This window comes from Serinus canaria, chromosome 11 (assembly GCF_022539315.1).
Source record: "Serinus canaria isolate serCan28SL12 chromosome 11, serCan2020, whole genome shotgun sequence".
NCBI lineage: Eukaryota > Metazoa > Chordata > Aves > Passeriformes > Fringillidae > Serinus > Serinus canaria.
In genome coordinates this window covers 20,155,985-20,179,096 of record NC_066325.1, presented here as the reverse complement: position 1 = coordinate 20,179,096, position 23,112 = coordinate 20,155,985, and the positions used below count along the sequence as shown (strand labels likewise).

Sequence of the window (23,112 nt, the reverse complement as noted above, 5' to 3'; positions counted from 1 at the left end):
AGAAAATAACTATCAAAATAATGGCAGAAAGCGCTTTCATTTTTTTCTCTTCAAATCCCCACGGACTACGTGGGGACCTCAAGTCAAAAACCTTCACTTTAGAACAATAAATAAATAAACCTGCTAAACCCTTCCCAAGGCTGGCCAACTCTAGCATAAGTAATGCAAGAGGCTGAGAGATGCCAGATAAATTTGATTACTATAAAAGATGGGAATATGTTTCTTTCCTCAGAGAATTCACAAAAAGGGGTCAAAAACAAAGCAGCACTGAAAGCCAACAACTTCATTTCTCCAGCAACTCAAGGCGAAAATACAATACAATTCCAGGGGAACGTTTTATCACATCGGTGCAGACACCTCCTAATCTTCTGTTTCTGAAAAAGGAAAATAGCAAAGATAGAGTCCAGGCCAAATGGGGCTCTTCTTTCTTTTCTGGAAAAGGCACTCTGATTAGTATATCAATTTAGCAAAGAGTTCAAGAACTGCTTTCCTCTTTCACCTGCTACCAGTGTCATAGAGGCTCCAACATATTTCAGTTGGGGAAAAAAAAAAAAAGTAATCTTACACTTCTTGTTATTCTTCCAATTTGTCAGATTCCGAAATCATTTATCTCAAATGCATTCAGGAGCACCATCAGGAGAAATGACCCATCGTCCTTTCCTTGTTAAAGGAAAACAAAGTCCTGACTCAGTGTTAATTGTTCCAGCCCTGAGTAATGGTGAGATCCCCCTGCACTGTATCCCGACTAAGAGACAGTCCTGATTCCACATTTTTCCTCTGTAAATAGATGGGCTCCTGCCAGCTGTTGTTACCACGGCACCAGTATTTTGCAAACCTCTCTGGAATTACTTTTTCCTTCGAATGCCTGAGAGTGGCACTTGTTTTTTTCACATGGTGTTGGTGGCACGGTCGTACCTCAGTCAGCTCCTGGCCCCTCCTCCCGAGAAAACACCACCCTTCCAGCCAGCAGAAAAGCCATTCTTACTTGAATCTATTCGATCTCACCTTCTTTTCATCACTTCTTCCAAGTCATCCAGTTCTTCCTATTTAAAATCCCAAACTCTTGCTCCATTAACAGCATCTCCTAGCACTGGTTCTTCAGCCCAGTTCCAGTAAACCACAGGTATCTTATACAGAAGAGTTACAAATTATATGTATAAAAGAAGGTTGATCTTTGAAGAACAAGTGACTTCCAGAGAGCCTGATAAATTCACTTTAGTCACACCAACTTCTTGCACAACACATCTTACAAACAATCTGCTGCAAAAAGCATTTTCCATGGGCTGACAGCACCAGTTGCTCTGCAGGACTCAAGAAAGAACAGCTTGCAGCACTTTTTTGTGGGTATATTTTTCAGAGACTACACTCCACACCCAAATTTGGTAAGACCTGTTCAGATTCAGTATTAAATGCTTTGCAGTAATCAGAGTCCTTTACTGTGTCAAACAATTTAAGTTTAAAAAAATTTTCTATCCCATTTATTCATGCTATTGCTTCTTATTTTATCATGGTCTACTACATAACTGCCCCGCAAACATCATGTAACTCCTTATTTCCTTTTTTCCATGGTATATGCATTCCAAACCCCTCCATTTCAAGTAAAGCAAAGTCTAATTACTATTTGCAATAACAAAATACTACCTACAGTGGATGATCATAAAGGCAACACCTTCACTTTCAACTTCAAAGCCAGAAGACGTCCATGGCCAGGGAGGAGGAGCTGTTTCCTCAGAAGCACCAACCATGAAACACCTTCACAAAGACCCCTAACCCAGAGGCCTCCCCCAAGCCCCCTGACAGGACACAGCCAGGCTGGCAGCAGCCAGGGCCATGGGCTGGGCTCCTGCAGCACAGCCTGGGACCCTGCTAGGGGACAGGAGGGCTGAGGAGCTGGGCTGCTGGGGGAGCACAGCCAGCACAGGGAATTCAGGCCTTTCTGCACCTCTGCTCTGCCAGGACAGCTCACCAGCAGGGAAATTCAGCTGCAGGAGCTGGCAGGCAATTCAGAAGCCCCAGATACTGAATGAAGGAAACAATACTGAGGAACTAAGAAAAGGGCAACTCTGACTATCATGGCAACAAACAGATCAGCTGCTGGCTTTCAAAGCCACCTATATGCTGCTCTCTTATCTTTTTCCTTTCTAACCACTCAAAAGCTTGCTTGCATCAGCACAGCACAACAGCAGAGCTGGAAGGAAGTCTGTGCTTTTAGAGAGCAGAAACACATCGTGAATATGCCAAAAAAAAAAAAAAACCAAAAACCCAAAACCAAACCAAACAAACAAAAAAAAAAAAAAAAAGAGAGAAAACCACCAAAGCAGGATTTATGAAAGTGTTCTCAATTTCTTCAGACACTGTGTTGTTCTTTCTAAAGAATCTCATGGCACAATATAAACACTGTTTCTTTTCCACTATTGTTTTCAATAATAACATAAAAAATCCTGACCATCTGCAATTTAAAAGCACAACAAAATTCTCTGAGAAGAGACTTACACATGCAAAGACTACACAAAAAGGGTGCTGAAAGGGCACTTCTAGAACATCTATAAAACTAAAATGCAAAAGTGTGTGCAGTCACCTGTGCACACATTCCTTCAACTCTCAAAACTCCATTTGCAGACTGGCACAGATGTATCAAACCCAAGGAAACACAGGTGTCTGACTAAGCAGGACGATGCTGCTCTGGACTTGTCTGTTATAACTGAAACCACCTTATTTCCCCTACAGGAGCCACATCCTGAGATGCAGGAGGACACTGTGGGTGACTAAGCTGGAAACAGAGAATGTTCTGTCTCATTGCTGCCCTGCAGCTCCTGCTGTGTATCAGCCACACAAATCCATCCTTCCCCCAAACCCTGCACTCCTGCCTTTTCAGCTCCTAAACCCCCCTCTACCTCTCAAACAAACCACTGGGCTCCTGATCTTGAATCCCATCCTTCAACTTTTAAAATTCTCACTTTAGGACAGTTCAAAGCATCCTCACACCCACGTGGCATTCTGTAAAGTAGTGCTGCTCAGGCTCAGAAACCCACACAAACCTAGAAAACTGCCTCAGGATATTTATTGATGCACCATCTTGAAAGATTTTTCTAATGAATTTTGTTGCTGTGAAAGACTTCTGCCTTTCAAAAGCAGAAGAGTTTTATAAAAAAATTAAAAGTTGGCATTTCTGAAATACTATTAGAAAAACTTGAACAACGTGGTCTAGGGAAGGTGTTCCCATGGCAGGGGGTGGAACGAGATGATTTTTGAGGCTCCTCCCAAGCCAAAGCACCCTGTGAGTCTCTGAAATAGCCTCTGCAGCAGCGATTTCACAGACATCAATGGCTCTGCTCGCCCTGTGCATCAGACAGGAATTTTTCATTTCATACATCATTTAAAACTTACTGCAGTGATTCCACAAACCTGTCTACAAGCACCTTCTTCTCTCCCAGCCCCCTCCAGTTCAGGGTATTTTGGCCAAAAGTGAGCACACAAGTAGACTGCCATAACACTGACGACAGAGAAGCAAAGCAGCACTTAGCACCAGATAATGAAGAGAAAGATCTCGTTCTCTCAAATAATACTGCATCTTCTATTTGAATACTTCAAAATAAAATTACACTGACTACACCATCAGCAAGCTTACCCCAACCATACCCCAGCAAGCAACTAGCATTAGCACACAGGCCTTGCAGTATTTTTAAACACAGATTTGCATTTATATCACACTTTCAGAAGTCCCTCTCCCAGGACACTGTAAGAGAGTGGACAAAACCTTCTCGTCCCAAAACCAGTTGTTCAGAGCTCTCTGTTCTGGAGCCATTAACGCAGATAGGTCACTGACTGCTGCAGCTGCCCAGATAAAATAATAAAGATCACAATTATTGCTTCATTTATTATTTCTGGAATAGGCTTTTGATGCTCAAATATAGAGATAAGTTCTGAAAATACAGAATGCCATAATCTACATGCAAAGACTTCAATTCACACTGCAGCCACAATTCACAAATCTCCAGAATGAGAGCTGAAAATCAGCTTTCACCTAAAACTCTAAAGCCAGAGGTTTACTCACCATTTCTGAAGGACTTCTGGACTGTAGCACTGAACACAGGACACTCCCTGCCTGGGTGTTAATTCAGTAATTCCTCTTCTCATTCAGGATAAATCCAGAAAGTAGCTGGCACAAAGAAATGGAAAACACACATTTAGCTGGGGTTGGATGTGAACAAACAGAATTTTGTCTTATCCACATGACTAACCAAAAACCTTCCATAACATCCTTCTTTTCAGTCAACACCAAAACATTTCTGTAAGCACTGGGAAAAAAACTTTGATTTAAAGTAAATTAAAAGACAAGGTACAATGATTACCTGAATGTTCCCAATACTTTTAACATGCTGGAACACATGTGAGTTTCAAAATGTGGTAAGTTAAGTCATAGCACTCAAATGTTCTCGAGTCAGGAGAATTTTTGTGCGTAGCACAGCAAGGGAACACAAGGAATGTTATAAAATCTAAGACCACTCAATGACAGTTCCTGGAAAGCTTCCCAAATTACTTGTCCCCAGTAACCACCCACACAATGAGAGACTCTACCAACCACGAACAAACACAAAGGGTTCTCGAGCTCCATTTGCACAGGCAGTGTGTGACTGTGCCACTCTGTGCTCCCAGCTCGGCACCTGCAGAACCCCAGAGACCCCCAAGCTCTCAGGGGAGCTCTGGGGCACCTCCAGCCCCTGCTGAGGCCACCAGAGGCGAGGCAGAGCAGGGGCCAGCCACTGCTGCACCTCCCTGGCACAGCTCCCTCAGGCTCTCCTGCAGCCACAGCCAGGGGCTCCCCACCCGTTACACACCACAGAGTAAAGATCCATAGCTCTAAACTGTTCCACTTCATCATGAACTTCTCAACTCACCAATCAATACAGTATTGAGCAATAAACAACAAGCCAGAAATATTCTTGAACAGAAAAACAAGCCCACCCTTATTCAGAAATGTGAATTGTGCACCTCACACGTTTTCCAACATAAGTTCAGGAAATAAAAATCTCATTAAAGCTTTAGCCAAAATTTCTAATTCATCAAAGGACCATGTTTTGAATACCAATGAATTTCATGAAAAAGAAGCACTTTTTTTTCTTGTCTGCATGTCTGTAAAATCTCTCTCAGGTTACAAAACCAAATCTGATGACACTGAAAAGTCTTTCAGGAACAAAGACAGACGAGTAAAACAACCACCAGATCTCTTTAATTCCATGCAAAAGTGTCAACAGCAAAATCACTGCATCTCTGCCATAGCAGAATATTAAATAGTTCATTAATATCCATTTTCCCTTCTTCTCTTTTCAGAGGCTACTAAAATTGTTTCTGTTTGATTTTACATGAGTGAAACTCCTCCCAAATGAAACAGGTACAAGGATCTTGAAAGAACACTCAAGTGCACATCACTCAAGCCCTTGGCAGGCCCTATCTCTGCGAAACAACAATAGCATCCCACTAATAACAATGACTCGCTTAACTATTCATTTTGGTAAATAATGGAACTGAAAATTATCTAGTGATGGATTTACACTTTTACAATGCACCTCAGGGATGAAAATGAATAGGGACAGAGAAATTATGTGTGTTACAATGGCTGACGCCACAACTTCAGATCCTGCCTCGCTCCACAGAACAACACCAGCTGGAAAACGTGGCACTGCAGTTTGGAGCATTTTACCTTTGTCTAGCTCCACTGTGAGACATCCTATATGTATTACTTGTACTACAGAAGCACTTACAGATGCCAATTAAAACCCCAACACAGCTGTAGTAGGCAGAAAGAATATGAAAATTACAATAGGTGTCAGAGCCATTTTAATTCCAACCGCAATAAATCGCCCATTGCTCAGATATTCCTTCTTCTATCAGTTACCACAGAATTTAACATACTATATGTTGTGAGGGAGCAATAACAGAATGGCCTAGGCAGCCTTGTTTTATTTGAAAATCATATTAATATATTTCCAGTGGAGGTCCAGAGGGACAAAGCCTGGTGACACAAGGCTCACTCTCCAACACCCTGCTTGAGAAGCCCATGGAACTCCAAGACCATGTGGACCATCAGGTGAAAAATCATAGTACTTGGAGACAGGAAGCTGACAAAGGCAACAGCCTTCCTGGAAGCAATGGGAAACTCTAAGTTTCTCTTTAAAAGTTAGAGATTACTTTGTGTTTAAGTTAACAAATGGCAAGTGTTTACCTGGGACTATTAGTTCTCTCCTAGGGAGTTTATTATAAACAGTATTTCAAACACAGGACTTTAAGAGACAACGTATAAATATTTTAAATGGTAAAATATAGGTGCTGCCTTTTTTTTGTACTATGTCCAGAAAATTTGCACAAACACATCAAATTCTCCACCTAGGGAATTTACTTTATTGTTAAGTTTGCATTTAAAACAAATGTACATGACCTATTTTGGGGCTAATATAACTAAAAGGAGCCTATTTGTTGTTTATTATTTATAGAAGATTCACTTCAGATTAGGCCTTTTGCGGACGCGTGTATCTGTGTGGCATCACAAAGCATCTCCAGATCTCCCCAGCACTAAAACACACGAGGAAATGACAAGTTAGGATGTATCCAGTACACAGAGTGGTTTATAAAAGCCAAGATTAAAAGCTGGTTTTTCCCTCCTCAGAAAGGCCACATGAAAGAGCCGCTACCCTGGGTAATGCATTGACCTTCTGGGGCTGATAATGACAAGTTCAAGTTCCTGGAGTTGGGGAAGATGTGGAACTAAAGTAAGTGCACTCAAGCAACGAGTCCATCTGCTCTGCTAGAATCCCACTCACAAACCAGCCCCATGCAAAGAAAGAGGAAAACAGTTTAATTTCTTTTATTTCTTTAACCCAGGAGTTTTTCTATACCATCAGCATGGCCCCAAACTGCTTTCTTAGAGGCTTCAATCTAAGGCACTGATTGTTTCTTTCCATTTTAATAGAAAACTTGAAATTATTTCATATAAAAGGTGCCAAATTTATGAAAATAGAAATTCAAAATTTCCACTCATGTCTAAAATTTTGCATTTTCAGCTTTTTCTTGTAAAAGGAGAAAGAGTAAAACAAGGGTAAAATAATTTCTGTTCTGTAAGAAATAAAACATCTTTTTTAAAACTTCTAGAAAATCAGAAATGCATTTTTACACAACAACTAAGAAAAACCAGAGTTGACCCAAAGCCCCCCTCCTGGCCAGTCACTGGTTTGTAGTTTTGTGGGTCACAGTGCCTGGAGCTCCCGGGGGCAGAGCAGAACTCCCCCAGGATGCTGCAGGCAGGACTGAGGCATGGAAAGGCAGCTCCAGAGCTGCAGCACCTCCCCAGCCAGCACTGCCAAGGGTGCTTTAGAGGATGTGCTGCTGCTACCCACGTACAACTGCGTGGTAGCACATTCTGCATTTTCAAATATTTATATTGCAAATTACACAGACATATTACAACCTTTACATCTTTGTTTAAGTTACATAAGACAAAAAAATAAAAGCTAAAACAAATGCTATGATTCCAGTTGGTGTAAATCAACATGTACATCATCAGGTTTTAATCATCAGCTCATGCCAAATGGTTTACATTGAAAGATTCCTTCCAGGACAGGCTGTGAGCGCAAATGGAATAAAATCATTCCAAAATAAATTCCCTTTTAAATTTTGCTCTAAGACAGTATTGCTAATTTTTTTCTCCTTGCCCCCAATTCAATCTCATCTCAGAAACATTAATTTATTTAGAAAGAGAAATTAATCACAGGCATCTTTAAAGTCCTGGGTGATTCCAGTCCACTAAAATTTTGCAGATTTCTGCCTCTCCTTAGAAAACACGGCGATATTAAATACAAAACCCCACACACTGAAAGAACACTAACACTTCTGAAACAAGATCTCGGGCTGAAGTTAAGAAATTGCTATAATTAAACTTGTCCAGAAAGACAGATTAAGGTCAAATATGTCTATTAATTTTGGGTATCCAGTCTAAGCCACCTTAGACTTGATGTTTTTCCTTCGAAGCAGAGCATTTCCCAGCATTAACAGGCTGCCGACGGGCTTTCCCGGGGTGTGTTCCAGCCCCAGGCGGCGGGGCGGGCCCAGGAGCGCTGCGCTGCGGTCCCAGGCGGCTGTGCCTGGGCGCAGCCCCGGCCCGGCTGCCCGCAGCACTGGCGGCTCCCTCCCGCAGCCACAGCACGCCGTGGCTCCCTCCCTGACCGGGAGCTGCCTGTCCCCGTGCCGGCACCGCCTGCCCGCAGCTCCCGGACGGCCCCGCTGCGTCCCCCGTGCCCAGGAACCCTCGCGGGGCTCTGAGAGCGCCGCTCGACAGCGGCATCGGAACGGCCTCGCCTGGTGGAGACAGTCAAGGGCTCAGAATTCAGTCACAGGCAGTGGTTTGGGGTGGAAGGGCCTCAAAGCCATCCCATCCCACCCCTGTCGTGGCAGGAACACCTCCCACTGCCCCAGGCTGCTCTAGCCCCAGTGTCCAGCCTGGCCTTGGGCACTGCCAGGGATCCAGAGGCAGCCCCAGTTGCCCTGGGTACCCTGTGCCAGGGCCTGCGCCCACCTCCCAGGGAAGGATCCCTTCCCTCTCTCCCATCCATCCCTGCCCTCTGGCAGTGGGCAGCCATCCCCGCAGGCCCTGCCCGCAGGGACACGAGGCTGCGAAGCCACAAACGCTGAAGGGACAACGGCAGCTCCCGGCGGAGGGGCCCGGCCCGGGGTGCTCAGCCCTCAGCCGGGGAACGACTCCGCACACCGCAGTGTCCCCGCACACTGCAGTGTCCCCCGTGCCGGGCAGTGTCCCCGCACACCGCAGTGTCCCCTGTGCCGGGCAGTGTCCCCGCACACCGCAGTGTCCCCTGTGCCGGGCAGTGCCCCCTGTGCCGGGCAGTGTCCCCGCACACCGCAGTGTCCCCGCACACCGCAGTGTCCCCTGTGCCGGGCAGTGCCCCCCGTGCCGGGCAGTGTCCCCCGTGCCGGGCAGTGTCCCGCACACCGCAGTGTCCCCTATGCCGGGCAGTGTCCCCGCACACCGCAGTGTCCCCTGTGCCGGGCAGTGTCCCCCGTGCCGGGCAGTGTCCCGCACACCGCAGTGTCCCCGCACACCGCAGTGTCCCCGCACACCGCAGTGTCCCCTGTGCCGGGCAGTGCCCCCGCACACCGCAGTGTCCCCGCACACCGCAGTGTCCCCCGTGCCGGGCAGTGTCCCCGCACACCGCAGTGTCCCCCGGCCGGGCAGTGTCCCCGCACACCGCAGTGTCCCCGCACACCGCAGTGTCCCCCGTGCCGGGCAGTGTCCCCTGTGCCGGGCAGTGTCCCCGCACACCGCAGTGTCCCCTGTGCCGGGCAGTGTCCCCTGTGCCGGGCAGTGTCCCCCGTGCCGGGCAGTGTCCCCGCACACCGCGCTCGGGGCCGTGGGGACGCCCCGCTCCTCTCGGTACCATCGCGACCTTCTCTCTTTGAACAAAGGCGCCGCTCCCGCATCCCGCGCCCCACACAAAGGAGCCACACACGGCACCGCCACCGAGGGCAGCCAGGGGTTAAAAACTGAGATCGCAAACAAATGTTTCCATAATCAACACTTACCGCAAGCAACGCTCACAAAACTACAGGAAAAAGAATCACTTTCTGCAAACAGCAGAAAAAACATTTTCTCCTTTAGAGTGAAATATCCCTTTTTTCAAGTATGTCTTAACCTTTTCTATTTCAGGTTAGGGTAGCCTTTTCTGTTTTCCAAGCTGAGTTTTATTTTTAATTTGATGCATTAAAAAATGAAATACCCCTCTGAAAATCCTATAGCCTGTGGCATAACTTCTTCATTTAGATAAATTCTAAGGTAGCTGTTATTTAACCAGAAACCAAAGAACAATCTGTGTTATTAAGATTTTTTTCCAATACATAACATTATTTGTTAACATTCCTAAATATTCATTGTAGGAACACACAGCCTTTAAAAAGGTGATTGTTTTTTCATTATATTTGGATACTTGGGATGACTCTGTGCACAAGTTAAATAAAGAGATAACCGGCTAATTTTCAATGAATGTTTAAAATACAAATAGTATCAATCATGGCAAAGGCAGGTGCTCTCTGTCCCAGTGCTGGCTTTTCCTCAGCCCTCGGGAAGCCCACCCTTCCCCTCCCAGCCCTTCTGGACCTGCAGGGAGCTCCTGAGTTCTCAGCAACTCTCTCAGAGGGAAGATAAAAGAATTTTGCTGGTTCAGGATCTTTCCTTCTTTTGAAGTTCCATATCTGGTATTTTTAAGTCACATCCTCCTTCCCCCATCTTTCTGTGACACGGAAAACGTCACACTTTGTCCAGACACAATTTCAACAATTTCATTTCTATCAGAAGGTGCTTATTAGTACATTTATTTCAATCAGATACTTGTTTGCATTCAAAGTTACTGCAAGAATTTAAATACCAGAAGATTAATACAGTGCCTTAATCTGAGCATAGTAAACTCCAGGAGCTGATCTTGAAACTCATGCTCTAAGTTTACCTGTTGACTTTCTACAACCATACACAAAAATCAAGTAATTGCAAAAAAAAAAAAAAAAAAAAAAAAAAAAAAAAAAGGATATTTTTATAGCCTGAGCCAGACTGTTCCTACCATTTGTAGGAACAACTGAGTTTACACAAGAAAATAGTATTTAAAAACAATGTCTGACCCTACATCCCTTCCTTAAAGTAATTTTTAGTGCAAATTAGTCCTTCCTAACCTAAATGTGGTTTAAGCCAAGGCAGAGCTGCTGGCCACCGTGCAAACCAGTCCAGCAGAGTTTTACCGCCAGAGGAGATCGGGTCAGAGATGGCTCCTGGTGTCAGATCAGTCACTGACTGCCTCAATTACCTTTGGCAAACCATTTAACCTTTCTGTATTAATGGTTTCCTGCCAGTAGAATAGTTCTTCATCATGGTCGGGAGGAGTTTAGCCCGTTAATTAATAAAAATAACTATAAAAATACTCTTTTTTTAAATCCAGGAGCTATCTGTTCTGCAGAATAATACTGAAACTCCCAACTCCTCTGTACATTAGGTAGAAATGAGCGATTTCTAGGTAAGTGGGTGCTATTTCAGAGCAGATTTTCAGCATCCACACTCTAATGGCTTCACAAATTATGAAGAACAAGGCTCAGGGTTTTCTTGCAGCCCATGACTTACAACAGCAAAAACAAATGGCAGTTTTTCCTGAACTAACAAGCTGCATGGTTTAAAACATTTCCCTAAGTTTTAATGAGCTAAATGAGTTTAAAAGGTATCTGTTGTGAAAATGGCCTTGATCTGAAACCTTCCATGCCTTGTTTCAGTCTAAACAAACTTTAGTGCCTGGAAAGCACCCCTGGCAAAGGGAGTTTAGCAGGGAAACAGGGACAGCTCGCAGCTCCACTGCAGCATCCTGATGGGGACCACTGCAATACAGTCTATTCCAGAATCATTTTTCTTTTTATTATTTAATTAAGTTGTATCTCACTAAAGTTCCTCCTAGGATCTCTCTACAGCACCAAATTTTTCATTGAGAAAACTATAAATCATAGGCCTAAATTACAATTTAATTATAAACGCCTTCCCTTCTAATGCTGCCTGGGACCTTTTACCCTCCTACATAATTCTAAAAAATGACCCCTGTCATAATTTCCTTCACTAGAATAATATGCAGAGATCTAATCCTGAATCCTGCTGTCTTATAATTTAATATAAGAGGTAATTATTATTCAAAAGATAATGTTGCAGATATTGAAAATATTCTGAAGTTTAAGTCTAAAAAAACCCATCCCTTGGTATGTAAAAGCCTCTTATTTGACTCTTGCAATAAAGGAAATAAATAAAAAGGTTTTGAGACTTTTTGCAAAATGTTAGGAATATTATTTGTAGCTGAGATTTGTCAACTATAATTTCTATAACCCTTGAACTACAGAGAAAACACTCACATGCAGCAAAAGCAGGAAGGCACCGGACCATTTATTATTGATCCCTGCTTTCTGCCATAGGTTAGACAGACAGCTCTGGACTGCTGATTTCCAGCTGAAAAACACGGCTGAGGTGGCTCCACATTTTGGAACACAAGGAAGTCTAAGGTGAGCCAAAGACAAAAGAAAACCAAATCAAACAAAGAAAACCCACCATCATGAAACCACCCTCTAACACCTCCAATTGTATTTTAAATTGATCGCATCAAAGGCACAGTTAAATTTATCCAAAACACTCCTGTGAAGAAGTTAAATTATAATAAAACCTTAAGGAATTCATTTTCCTAGTACATTTTAGTTCTAGGAATGAGTGAGTTTTTCCCTAAGTCAGAAAAGCAAGGAGTAACACCATTATGTCAGTTCATCTTGCACAAGAGAGGTGGATTTAATCTCAGCCCAGGAACAGGGCTGTTACTGCCTGGCTGTTCCCTCTACATAGGAAGGCTTTGACCTTAAAGCCCTTTTTTCTAAAACTGGGATTCATCAATAAAAATGTGTTTTCTTTCAAGTTAACTCTTAGGGTATGCAGGAATATCTACCAAAGAGGGGAACTGAGTGCAGCTGGAGCAGGAAAAGGTGAGGATGAACGTAAGGAGAGAGAATTAACAGAAATAACTCAAGTATAGTAGAATAAAATTCACAAAACTGGAATGTTTTCCCTGTTTCAAATTCAGAGAGCAAGCCCCATTTTTTCAGGTAAATGAGATATCAAATGAGCTTTATTGCTTCTAACCATATCCAGCTCCATCAGTGAGAACAAATAAAATCCCCTAACTGACAGATTCAACATCCTGAAGAGGGAGAGGCCAGGGAGGTTATCAGAAAATGGGGTTCACAAGAGGTAATTATAGCCTGTGCTCACCCTGCTTAGGTGAGGCAGAACATCACGATACAGCTCCATAAAAATCAAACTATATAATGCAGAGGCACCAGTTTACTGCTCTCTTTGGTTTTGCTTTGGGAGCAGTTCATTTAAGACATAATAAATTGAAGTTTTTTTTCTCCTGTCCCTCCATAAATCCAGGGACAGTGCAAATGAGGAGGTGCTCATTACAGACAAAGGAAAGGGGCTCCCCAGACAGTGACACGAGCTGGGAGCACTGAAGCTCTCATTAAAGGGAGCCCTGTGCTTTTTTGTAATAAGGAATATTACTTAACAACACTCCAAGCATGGTTCACTTCATACTGCTGAAGTGAGCTTTTGGGGGGCAGTGAAGGGGAAAAGAGGGAGCATCCACAGTGCCACAAATACCATAAAAATAGAGAGGGAGTTTTGCCTGTAACAAATTAATAATAAGTAAGGAAGTGTCACTGACTGCCTCTAAGTGAATGGCTTCATGCAGCACACGGATTCAAGGATCCTAGGGGGATTCATGGAAGGTGGTAGACTTTACTCCTAAACAAACAACCAAAACCAGGCTGGAGGGACACAGGTAGAAAATCATTTCAGTTCTCAAAGCAGAAGGGTAACAAAAGGTTTGTAGCCACCACCAGGGCAACTGGCCAAGAAACCACTACTATTAACACATTACATTTTTTGTGCACTTGACCAGCTTTCCCTAAGAAGATCCTGTGGTTGTCCCTACAGAATTTAATTCTGGTTTTGCCAAACCATCACTCACTCCCACCTGTCAGATTACTTTCAGTTGTGCAGCTATCACTGAATGTACTCACTAGCTCAGCTTTCTGTTGTCTAAAAGCTCAGTAAATATATTTCCTCCTCTGTGATTCAGCTCATTAAAGCAAACACTGCAGTGACCCAGAGTCAGGGCAGACCCCTGCCAAAACTCAGTGCATACCTCCTTGCATTCTGACAGTGATATGTTTGCCCTAAAAATGATTCTTCAACCCGTTCTACACCATTCATATCAACCAAATTTCCTGAGCTTGCTAATAACTAAAGTCGTCTGAGGAGTGTCAAAAACCTCCCTAGACTGGAGATCTGCGACAGAGAGTGCTCCTTCCCTGCCCACACCTGTTACACTGCTAGAGAAGCTGTTGCGTTGCTTACACAATATTTCTTCTGTCAAGTCTGTGTTTGTTATTTATTTCCTTGTCATCTTCCAAGTGCTCACAAATAGTTTGGTTGGTTTTTCAGCAGGAACTGGAGGTTACCTGACTGGTCTGTAACTCCTGTCTAAAGTCAGGACACTGAACCGTCTTCCCGGATTTCACCTTCCCTGTACAAGTCTTCAAAATGAGCCACTTCTAGTTCTGAGTTTATTTTGGCTCTACATATTTTTTTATGAGTTTTGAAACCAACAGTTCTGACAACAGCTCTCTTGGAGGCTTTCATCTGTTTCTTCTCTCTTCAGGACTCAGATCTCACCCCTTTGGCAAGGGCATTAATTATGGTAACTGCTGTCCCATGGGCAGCTTCAAGAGGGGCAATACAGAAACTTTTGGCTGTCTCAAAACTCTCTTTGCTCTCCACTGAACGGTGATCCTGTACTTCTCTTTATTTTCCAATTCCTTATGCTCTTATCTTGCATCCTATTTGATGATTTGGCCTCTCTGGTTTTATCACTATGTGCTCTGCACATAAGTATTTTTATACTTTTTCATGCCAGTCTGCAAGGTGTTCCTTACACCTGGCATCCACCCTCTGCACTAGGATAGTTTGCATTTGATAAAAACATCCCATATATGTAATTATTCAGATTTCAGGTCTGAATAATTCCCAATAATTGCCACATTAGGTGTCCAACACTTTCACTATCATTGATTATTCTTAGTTTTAATTGCCCACTAAACTCCAAACTTGCTGCCCTTTTGCCTGTGATGGCCCAAGCAGTTTTGGCTTGGCCTTCTGCCCACCTCTGACACACCCGCTCGACATTCCAGCAAGCGTTTAAGTTTTTTTACTCTACTGGTACATGGGGACTAACAATATTGTCACTTTTTTCCTGTCTGTAACTGGAGGCCACAACAAAATAATGCCCAAGCTTGCAGCCATTGCAGATGGCAGCACTTTTTCACGGTCCAAGAACATCCATTCCTCCAACTTTGCAGCAGTACTTTTGCAAATGGAGCCCAGCCCCAGCACATTGTCTCTCCCATTTAATAGGCTGCTTTAAGAGCACGTTTACTTAGTCCCCATCAAACACGGGTAATTGACAGCTCTCCACCCCCAGCCTCCCCACTCCGAGAAGGCCGTTTCCCCAGGAGCCGCCTCAGCCAACCTCAAACACTTTATTACTGGTCAATTTGGGTTTCCTGCCCACTGTAAGTGGCAGTGCTGAGGGTCTCTAACTCTCTCTTGTCTCACTAATCAATATAAGCAGTCACTTCCACAGTGTTTCCCTGCTACTCAGCAAGAAGGACGAGAGAGTGCCACGGGTTGTAAATAGCAGAGCAGCCTCAATGGTACATCAGAAAGTTAAACTTCAGAAACAGGAGCCTGCTTTTATTTTGGACTTTTGGGCTTCTTTTGGGATTTTCTCTGTTTTGATTCTTTCCAGGCAGAGCAAAGCACTGCACTTGGTTTTATGCCATTCCCACTAAGAGCCTCCTCGGTGGGGAGGGTCACAGTTACCCTCCCAGGAACAGAACTTCTCTGGGAGCAGCACGTGGCTGGAGACAGCACCAAGAAATTCCATAAAGTGCCAACCACGGCTTTACGGCCACCGCGTTATGGGTATGAGAAAGTCGGGATTAAACAATTATTGCCTGGAACTAAGGCAGTAAAATTTGTTATGAGGTAAATTTTAACAAGAAACAAACAGTTAGTGTTGTTTATAAGCAAACTCGGGCTGTAAAATCCAGGGAATGCTTTGTAAATGCCCGTCCATGGGCCAGGTGAGGTCCTGGAGGGAAGCTCCCTGCTGCTTGCAGCTGGCTCCCACACGCACAGCGTGACCAGCTCCAGGTGGCATCAGAGCCAGTGGCTTTGCCCAAGGATGGCAGGGACAAAACCTTCACTTGCTGCTGAAGGTGTTTCTTCTCACAGGTCTTCCCTTCCACTGCACAGAAAGACCTCCTCGTCCTGTCCATACCCAAAAGAGCCACAATGGCTACTCACAGTATTCTGGTATTGTTTAGGTTGGAAAAGGCCAAGGCCACTGCTAAACCGTGTCCTTGCCAAGAGACAGAAGAGCAGTCTGTGACCCAGCAGCAAGTAAGTCAAGCAGAGTCTGCTCAAGGCCCCTCTGGCATAGAGCAGAGTGCTTGGATCCAGTCCAAAATTCAGTACAGTCTGCTTTCCCACTGCCACCTTGGTTAAGAGGAATTGCCCATATTTTTACTCAGCATTGCAACATACTCTGTTTTAATGAAATTATTTCATCGGGCTGAGCCCCAGGAGGACTCGGGGTCCCCCTGCAGTGCAGCCTGACCGCACTGGTAACACCAGCACAACGAGGAGCAGACTCCCAAAGCTGACTGCAGTAGCAGGGCAGCAGAGATGGAGCATCCACACTTCCACAGCCCAGCACAGGATGGCCCAGGGATGCTGCAGATGTGGAAACTAAAGACCAGCCCCTGAAAAGCCAGAGCCAAAGGCTGATGGGGAACAGCAGGGACACAGATGTAGGGCCAGAGCACTCCCTGCACCTGGCTCCACAGCACAGCCACCCTTCCACCTCCACGGCCACCCAGTGAGCACACACTGCCTGGGCAGTACCCAGGAATGCTACTACTTTCATTAAAACCCTCTTGGCATACTTTGAGGAAGGAAGTCCATCTTTTCTGATCCCACTTCACTCTTCCACAACAAGAAAGAAATAAAAAACCTGGGGGGGGGAGGGAATACAACATTATTCTTTTTACTGCACGCTCACACGAAAAAAATAATCTTTAAAAGTGAGTATCTGCCTACTGCAAAGTATTGAGGTGAAAAGGGAGGTGTTATCATCCCCGTTCCCCCAGGATCTCTTAGAATGTGTGTGTTTCTGTGGTGGTTGGCTTGTGGTTTCGTTGTTCACTACAGTTTCCCAGAGCCCTATATTTTACTGAAACATAAGTACAGGCCCACCAATTTGCTGACAAGCTGATCTATTGGCTCTAGGACACTGAGGGGAATTATGCTCCTGCCGCCCTGATGCTCTCCTTTGTTTAGAAAAAGAAGAGAGAAAGAGAGAGAGTGAAAAAAAAAATCCTCAATCGTTTAGTACAAGTCATTTTACATGCTGGGATAATGAAGTATAAAAATGCCTTCAAAGGACTGATTTCCTACTTTTAACTCACTACCAGCCGAGCTCTTTGTGAGGCCCTCTGGAACATGCATTCCCAGCCCCACTCAAACAAAAGAGCTGCGAATTCATTAAACTATTTAATTATGCCTTTTTATTTTTCTCCATTAGCAAGCCCTGCCAGTACAAAGTAAATAAAGCCACCATGGTCTTTCCCCAGCAGACACACTGACTGTTTTTATTCTTTATTCAGTTTACAATATAAAGGGCTATTTTCCCCCCCTCCTCCTATTCTTGGCGAGTTTCCTAATACAAGCCCTACAAACAGAAGCATCCAACTGTACATGCGACGCATGGAAGCCGGGAGCAGCACTCAGCATTGCGAGCACATACCCCAGACAGCTTTCAAAGTACCAGCAGCCAACGGCAGCCTAGCAGCACTTTGCAGCCAACGCGGAAAAGATATTAGCTTTTTTTTTATACTCTAGTAAATTTGCTTTTTACATCTATTTCTTTTCAGAAGGGCTTGTTATTGAGCTTACTGTCCACAAATTCCATTGATCTCAGGCTGTGACTCAATCCATATGCTCACGCTTTGACACCAGCACAGCAAGCAAGCGATACAAATCCTGTTCAGGCTACAAACTTATTGATTTTATAGATTTCCCCCAAAGTTGTGATAATGATATATCATTGTTAAATTTGGTAGAACAAACTGCTTTCCCAATCTGTCAATGCGAGCATGAAAACCAATTCACAGCCTTGTTTAGAAGGCTTTCCCTTCAGAAGAATAACTACTGCTGGCGGAGGCAGATCACCAACACCCCGCCGCTGGCAGCGGGGTGATGGATGTCACCTTTCCAGTTGCCCTTTCCTGACCCACAGCCCGCTGCGTTCCCAGACTTGCCTCCTGGTTATGAGAACCACCCTTATTTTTCAGAAGCCTTTCTCAAATTCATTATTTAAAACTTGCAGTAGATGTAAACCGTAATAATAGCTTTTAAACATATTTCCTTTAAATATTTTAGATGCATTAAGATGACATGAGAATTATTGATTTTAGCAAATCACTTTTGCTTGTTCTGTTCCTGGGCTCAGATAAATGGCAAAGCCGTGCTTTTTCCCTTCCATGAGAGGGAGACAGAACACTGGCTTAAAGAGGAGTGGCCTCACTCCCTGCTCCACCACCATTCCTCAACCTCCCAACAGTGGGAACAACGGGACGTGTTCCTTCACAGACTGCCTTGCCCTGCCAAACCCACTCTGGCATTTTCCTCATGGAGTCCCCACTGCCAAAGCAGAAACCTGATCTGCCACATCTCCCAACCAGCAAGCACGGGGCCGTGCCAGAGGCATTAGGAAGACGAAACTCAAGCTGTTTCTCAGGTTCTGAGAATGCCACATGAGAAGCTCATCAGTCCTGTGCTTATCACAGGACAGAAAGGCTCTCACCAGCACCACGTCTGCAGGGTGCAGGAGATGGACACAAACTGTAAACAGCTGTTGTGTTTTTAACAAACCATGAAATAGCTCCAACAAAACCATTTGCTGGAATGACAATGTCAGCTTTCATTCCCACATTCTCCTCCAGCTCTGAAGTAACTATTAGGCCTCCAGAAGGACACCTAGAAATCATGAACAAAACACTTGCCAAAGAAACTGAAATTAATAAAAAGGCAAGACTGACTAATTAAAAAAAAATAAATTTAGGAAATCCATACAAATAAATAGTTTCCCTTGAAAACCTTCTCTTTTCCATCCCAACCTTTCCATCTGTTATTTATCCATCTTCACTCAACATCCATCTCTTAGCACCGGAGAAGCAGCTTAACTCCTCCGACATGATGTCACTGTTCAGCATACCCCACACAGTGAGAGCCTCACTGTGCTCTCCCCAGTCCTGCTGCTGATACGTGCCCACATCTGGCAGCACAGCCCTGAGCATTTCACCGTGTTCCTGGGACAACAGCTCGGAGACACATTCTGAAGGGCTGAACATCTCCCACCAGTGCCTATCCTTTCACTTCTGATTTAATTCAAGGTGATAGGTGCTGAACTCTTTTACCTATCATGGCTTTTTCTGAACTTGCTGAATGCCCTTTCCAAATATGTCTTTGCAAAAAGTCTTTCTGAACTTCAGGGCACTTGAAATTCAAGCACCTGCCTGCGGTTTCTCTTCTTTGTCTTCCAACTCTGATAAGAAACAACAACTCTGATATACTTCTCATTCATCTGTGGTATTTTCACTGTTTCCTCATTGAAACAGCCATGTCAGGCTAAGAGAAAGGTGACAGAACAGCACAAATTCAGATATTTTATTATCATGTCACTGAGGAGCTGCGTTTCATGCTTCTCTTTCAGAGCACAAAGGGTCTCACAAGAACAGACTGTCTATTTGCTGGGCAGAGGAGCTTCTATCAGTAACAGAATCAGCATTCAGCTGCTGCTGTTGGAAGAACTGAAGACCTCATCCCAGGAAGTGTCTTCATGAACTCACCTGTGTGATGGGAGAGCTGAGACTTGGTGAAACTTGCCAAAGGCCTCACATGAAGCCAGTGGTAAGGTGGTGCCCCAGGGATGGACACCCTCACTAATGAATATTACACCCGTTCTGGATCATGTCAGCTCTTGTCTTCTTCAGGACAAGAGATTCACAAAGAGAATATCCTCTCATATTCCTCATTATTCCTTGTTTACTGGACAAATAATGACTTTACTTCAGCCTGTCCCTGCAGTAGTAAAGGCATCACAGGCTCCTCCTACACAGTTCCTGATGACCCTCCATACCACATGATATTGAATTTATGTGACCCCCACAATAGGAAAAACCCGTTCTCAGTGTTCTGTGGTGTTCCCACTCAGTATAACAGAACATGGGGGAGGATTAACATTGTGGTTCCAGATGACGACAGAAGGGAACTGCTGTCTCAGAAAAAATTAAGTCTGAATGTGTAACAGGAATCTAAAGACATCCAAAGAGTACAAGTACTTCCAAAATTATCTTAATTCCTTCCTTGCTCTGTGCCAAAGCAATCTGTTTGGACAAGCCACAGAATCTCTGCCTTCAATTTACACTTCTGGAAAAATAAGTCTTTCCTTTCTCGCATCCCACTCTTTCTCACTTTCCACCCCCCCCTCCAAAAAAGGGAGAGAAAAGGGGAAAAAAAGCCCTTCCTGATAATTGCACTGGTCCAAATGTGCAGGGCTTTCATACAGAATGATGGCTTCCCTTGTCTCCTGCATTTGTTCATCTCCTTTGGGAGGAGCAATTTACAGAAAGCATTATCGATTTTTGCCATAATAGGTACAGAGATGCCTCACTGTCCCCGCTCAGCCAGCTCACTCTCTGCATCACAACTGTCAGGCCAGTTTGTGAAGACCGTCATTATTTTTTTTCAAGTAAATCCATCACAGGAGTGGGGGAAAAGTGATGAAAATAAAATTATTTTCACCTTGCCATAAAAAAGAATGGCCGTGTTCCCTAACAGAAATAAGTGCAAATGCTGTCAACGAAGAGAGCGGAAGGGAAATTCAAAGCAAATAAAAGTGGGCTGGGGGGAGGATGGAAGGGGGTGCGAGGAGCCATGGCAGGAGCTAATTTACTTTGAACGCATTCTGGAATTTTCCTGTTAAAGCCGCTATTTACAACTCTTCCAGTTGTTCTTCATGTTCTCATTTCTCAGGAAGTGCTGAAATCTATACTTTGTACAGATATTTACTTTGGCTTTTAGGGCGTAGAGGAGATTGTGGGTTTGGGGATGCAGTTATTAAATATTATTGGTCTGGGGGATGAAATGTGCCGTGAAAGCTCCTGTGAATGCAGACCACCCACCCGCCCCGGGATTACCATTGCTCTCACTCCTTTGTGCGGGGCTGGGGGCTTCTCCCACTCCCCATTCTCCGGGGCAGACTAAGGCCACCAAACTCATTCTGTCCCTGATCAGCATGTGAATGTTGTGGGACACTTACTTCAAATATTTCTGAAGCTAAAAAAGCCTTTTAGAAATCACATCTAAAAACAAACAATTCCCCCCTGCCCCTTGCCTGCATTACTGATTCTCCAACAAGCCCTTTGGTATTCATTCCTCCTCCTTGATTAGTTTTTGCTTTACCCTTCATGTTGGTCACTTATCTCACATCTTGAAGGTCACACTCTGTACTCCCCTATTCCAGCAGCCCTGGCTTGCTTTTTATTCCTGAAGACAGCCTTGTTTTGGGCTCAGAAGGTTTAATCCAAGAATTGGCTCTGGATCTAATTCCCAGATCCTCAGTTCATTAGCCATGAAAAGTGATAGCTGCTTAAGATTTTTATGAGCCATTGTTCCAAAGCAGGCCACAGAAACGGCACAATTACCCAGTGCAGTGCACAAAGCCCTGGCTGCCTCTGGCACTGACACGAGGAGCTTGATAGCAATCAAACAGCTTAATGAAAAGCAGCAAGTTTGCTCTTGGTAAGGAGTGAGGGATCTGTGAAGTTTGTTTCACATGGTGCTTTCTGTAAGGACACTTGTTAGGACAAAATTTAAATCACCGTACCCATCCTTCAGGAGCATTGGTGCTAAAGGAGACACAAGCTGGCTTTTTGACCCTTCCACACAAGCACTTGTGAACATCACAGAATCCTCTGGGTTGAGAAAGGATTTGAAATCATTAAGCCCAGCTGTTTCCCCAGCACTGCCAGGGCCATCACTAACCCATGTCCCCAAGTGCCACACCCACATGCCTGTAAATCCCTCCAGAAATGGGGACTCCACCACCGGCAGCCTCTGCCTATGCCTGGTCATCCTTTTCATTAAGAAATTCTGCCACGTGTCCAATCCAAACCTCCCCAGCACAGCTTAAGGCTGATTCCTCTTGTCCTGTCCCTTATTCCCTGGGAGCAGGAGGAACCCTGAGAACAACTAGACTTCCTATTACCCCCAGCATTTAAAGCTCATCTGCCCTGTCCCTCTGGAGCCTCAAGCAGATTTAGATATTAATACTGAAACTTGAATTCATTGCAATTAGGCCAGGCAAATAGTGAGAAAGCCAGCAAGGTGGCTGGACAGAAACATCAGAGGATTGCTCCCAGGCAGGGTGCAGCAGAAGCCCAGGAACATTCCCATGTCCAAGTAACTCCAAGGATGTGATGCAGGCCAGCAAAATGTAAGAGGTTTAGGAGTAAAGTGGGTACTCTACTGAGTGATAGATTAAGGATAAATGTAGCCAGACCCAGCACAGCTCAAGTGCTTTCAGCAGCCCCTGGGCTCTGGCTGCCATGGGGCCAACAGAAATCCCACCTGCCCAAGCTGCTGTGCCAGACAGCACGAGCTGGGCTGAGGGCACCCTCCAGGATCTGCTCCCAGGACCCTACATCCTGCCTTCATCCACCTCGTGGTCACCCCAGAGCAGGCTGCACCGCGTCTGACTCAGCAGCGTGTCCTGGACAAAGGGATGTCCCTGTGCCTGCATCTGTTGCCCCTGTTCCCCAAGGGCAGCCCCTGGGTCCAGCATATCCCACCAGGCTGCAAACCGAGCCAGCTGCCCCTTGCAGAGGGAATGTCCCTGCCCTGAGACTGCTCACCCAGAGAACCAGCACCAAGCCAGCTGAAATCCACACCTCAGATTACTCCAGAGCAACTTCCCCATGTGAGCCCTTCAGGACAGAGGACAAGCAGCAGAGCCTTGGCACCTTGCGTCCTTGGACCCACAGTCATCACAGCAATAGCTTTGTGTTCTGCAGATATTTCTGGTCTGTTTCTCACTGGACATATTTATATAAAAATCCCTATATATTAAGAAAATGAAACATAAAGCAATAGCTGGGTCATCCTAGCTACACATGTATGAACATGAGATGATGCTGCTCACAGTAAACAGCCAGCACCTTTCATAGTGGAGCTGGGCTGCAGTCATCCTTGGGCCCCTTCCAGCTCAGGATACTCCATGAGTCTATGATTTCATGGGAAGCAAGTGAGAGCTGGGAGAGCAGCAGTGATGGGGACAGCAGGCACAGACAGGCCTGGCAGTG

General features: G+C 44.8%; 1 long non-coding RNA gene across 1 annotated transcript in view; it reads right to left on the bottom strand.

Annotated features, from left to right (window-relative positions):
- The window catches only part of LOC127060056 (uncharacterized), a 193,130-nt gene that overhangs the window by 117,877 nt on the left and 52,141 nt on the right, over positions 1 to 23,112 (bottom strand). Inside the window, exon 2 of the long non-coding RNA XR_007778595.1 lies at positions 4,055 to 4,159. This is a non-coding gene — a long non-coding RNA (uncharacterized LOC127060056). The remainder of the gene's footprint in view (positions 1 to 4,054; positions 4,160 to 23,112) is intronic.